Genomic DNA, 3,988 nt, shown 5'->3' with positions numbered 1-3,988 from the left:
AGCTTCTTACTTTTTAGTACACTTACGAAATAAATATAAAAACAACTGTGAGAGTTACTGATATATGATGCTTAGTTTTCAGTCAGTTCGGAGTATTGTTAGTAACCACGCTCCAGTCTCTAAACCTAGTTACAGAAATGCGAATCAGACGCATTACGTATTCCAGGCCGTAGTAGCCGCGACTTGGAGACACCAGCTATGGTCACTTCCCAGCCCGCTGTACGATCACATCGGGTCGTCGTCTTTCTGCTGGTACTGTAACTGAGATTTGACAACAAGGCAACGTATGTTTGGGAACTCTGTGATCGACCAGTTCCTTCCTGGTGTGCACGAAATTTATCCTCGAGGTTCACTTGATTTTACCTGTCATTTCCATTGAATAATCTGATTTATTATCGTTTTAGGTGTAACAAAAGATTATAAATTTACTGTTTTCAGCCCAGGAAAGTCGTTGCACGTGGAAATCGCAACTAATCTCGTCCTTTAAATAGCGGTTTACGAGTGCTAGACATTATCGATCTCGTAAGAGTGAGCTAAGACACGTATTTCTACCCCAGCTCTATGGTAATGCGCTGACCTGAGAAAAAGCATCTGTTATGGTTCGCACTTCCAGTTTCACTAACTGTAACGTTTTTATCCCTTCTGTGAAAGAGCTACAAGCAGTCAGATAAAACATCGATAAGGAAATCGCAAAAAAATACTTTCGGCTCATAGTGCAATGGTGAAAACTTACAGTGCTGCACAACAGGTAACTCCTCTTCCCGCCGCTCACAAGCAAATTTTGGGTTTCTAGGAATACAAAACTTTACTTATGAAATGCGACATTTGCACTGCACGACGTTTTCAACAAAGAGATGGCGCAATACAGTAGCTCAAGTGGAAAGAAACACTTCCTTTTCAAATTTGTGCATCCTACACTGTTGGCTGTTCTGTGTAGGTGGCAGGTACGTGATTTTATTTCGGTGATTACAAAATAAAGTCGAATGTATGCACTGGGTAGTCGAGGCAGCTAGTTCATTGTGATTCGGCCAACCAAGTAAATGAATTTACTGAACCTGCTGCAAATTACTACAGGAAGCCTGTGTGTCAGAATTCTCATCCAGTGTGGTGCAACGGCGTTACGATAGAAAAATGAGCCACATACTTATGATATGCTTGTATATCTATGGACTTGGTTCGATTCCAACTTCTGTCAATGATTTTAGATAAGGTGAAACAGATTCCATTCTCTTCTGGCTACACCAAGTGAAGAAGATATAATGACACTGTGGTCTGAAATTAACATGAAAAATGATATTCCTTTTCTACAAAGTAGACGTTAGGATGAATCACAATAAAGACTGGGGCGGCGACACGTAGAAACCTTTCTTATACTTATTATTTATTTCTAGTGACGAAACAAACGCTATGTAGGCTCACAGGACATTTAGTCCATATTTTATCTGAGCTTCTGTATGTCGATAAAATCGGTTCTGAACTGGGAATGCAACTTAGACCGTACTTAAGGCTGAATTTGATCCCTTCGTGAGAATACAGCACGGCTACAATTTGTTGTTTGTTCAGAACTGCAGATTCCTCAACATCTCCACATACTGCGCGTGAATGGGTTCGAATCCTGGCCTGGCACTATAGATTTCATTATGTATTATCAAGCTCTAGCATGAGAACACCTATCTGCTGGTGGATAATTATTTTAATGTTTAATGTATTTTCATTCCTTGTCAACACTAACGATATGTGACGTTTTGACACCCAGTGAGAGACAGAACTATTTGCGAGATCACTGTAAGTTCAAGATGTTAGTCCGAGCTGGACAAAAATTCGGAAGCTGACGCATCTTTGTGTGTAGTCAAAAGCGATATGATGTGTGGAGCTGTATTCCCAGTGAGCACTGAACTCTTCGTCATATTATTTCTAGTTCAAACACGCTCACATGTCGCTGCTGGTGCAACAAACCCATATTTAACGTTCGTTTTCTGTAGAATATAACAGCGATTTGTGCCAGGTTGGAGTCTTGGGAAGGAAAAAAAAATAATGTTTCGTCTCGTCATTTCAGTTAAAACATCTAGCTACTGCCGAGAAAATCCGAAATGTCACAGTTGATTGTGCGTCGATATCTATCCGATTAAGTTCTGAGTTCGAATCCCTGCCAAATACAAAGCCTTACCTCACGGCAATTCAAGTAAGTTACTTGTTAGGAACCAAGATTCAACATCTCTCGTCGTTCGTTAACAGGGACAACAGGTGCTGGGTAGGAATTCGCGTCCGGCAAAAATGCTTGCGCTATGAAATTTAAAGTTGGAATTTGCAAACTGGCTCTGTCTAAAATCGAGGTATATCACTCTCTGTATGCCTAATCACGAGTGACTGTTAGTATCCGTCAGGCACGAAATCATTGCTTAGTCTGCATGACCTGAGTTTGCACCCATATGCAGAACGAGACGGTTCGTCGTGTCATTTGAAGTTCATAAATATTCTCAATTAGCTGCTCGTGAATACCTTTAATTTTTAATCTTATTTTGTGTTTAATTAGTACGGTATGTTACTTTGAAGAGTAAATGAAGAATACGACAAATTTACTACGTGCATTACCTATCTGACGTAATAATGAGAGTGGTAAAATGTCAGATATGTCATTTATTGTAATAAATGTGAGCTACAAGCCTTAAGGGCAGTCTTATCTGTGATAAGGTGTTCCGTGATATTTGTAGTATCGTGGTATTACTTTACATTTTGAGTTATTGCGATACAGAACAGTTTTTTCTCGTGGTGACTTGGAACCACTTTCAATAGTCAAACGACTGTACCAAGGAGCGATAAGGAGACCTGCTAGACAGTTGCGCTATGTGGGTTGCATGTGAATCAGGCGAAATTCAATTCAGGTCGTTCGGATACTATTGGGCATGAATAGACATCACGTGTATCGATTTCCATCGCGCTGGGGTAATAAGTCCTTCGGGATACGTTTATTCTCCTTAGTGTGTAAATATATTTGGAGCATGTCATTCAAAAACGTTTGAAATGACATAGACGGGAGCGGGTTGTTGTTAGGAGAGCAGAATGTATTAGACTCGCGGATCATGTGGTGTTATTGACAGAGAGCGAAAGAAGTATGACTGAAATGTTAAAAGAATTGAACAAGAGTCGTGAGTAAATTGGAATGAGAAATAATAAGAAAAACGCAAAATGTCCGGTGATAGGTGCAAGAAAATCAAGAACAACTATAATGTTAGGCAGGAAGACACACAACAATTTAGTATTTTTAGATAACTGCGACGTGCTATTATGGACGACATTGGAAGTAATAAGGAGGTGAAAATACGTATAGCAATTGCCAACGAGACGTTTCATAACAGGAGGCTTTTATGTGGGTGCGTTGATAGGTGATAAAATAGGCAAGCACAGTGAGAAATGAGGTGGTGTTGAGTGGGAGAACAGAGAGAAATTTTAAAGGTAGCAGGATGAGCAAACACAATTGGCATGGACACTGAATGAGAAGAGATTGTTTATTGATGGTATGGAGGAAATGGTGAATGCAATAAGAAGAAGAAGAAGAAGAAGAAGACGAAGAAGAAGAAGAAGAAGACTCAGAACATACCAGGTGGTGGACAGCGTAAGAACAGAAAATAGTTGTGAGAAAATAAGAGGGTAACAAATGATGGGACTGCATGGAGAGCTACATGTGAAGACCTGCCCTAGGGCAGAACACTCATGGTGGTGGTGTTGATGAAGAGGAGACTTATGTAGGACATTTTGCAAAACGCCCATTTTCTTGTAATCCAAATTTAAACAAAACATAGGCAGCTTATTATTTGTAGTCTATAAACGACCGTGAATTGCGTGACAGATGGAACTTGCCAGTATACCAGTTATTAGGACTTATTCCCACTCCACTGACGTATGGAGCGTGCGTACTGTGGCTGCTTAAAAGCCTCTGTGCGTGCTGTGCTTAGTCTCTTCTGGTCATCACGCTTCCTACAGTTACAAT

This window comes from Schistocerca gregaria, unplaced genomic scaffold (genome assembly GCF_023897955.1).
Source record: "Schistocerca gregaria isolate iqSchGreg1 unplaced genomic scaffold, iqSchGreg1.2 ptg000898l, whole genome shotgun sequence".
NCBI classification, from domain to species: domain Eukaryota; kingdom Metazoa; phylum Arthropoda; class Insecta; order Orthoptera; family Acrididae; genus Schistocerca; species Schistocerca gregaria.
This window is presented reverse-complemented; position numbering follows the sequence as displayed.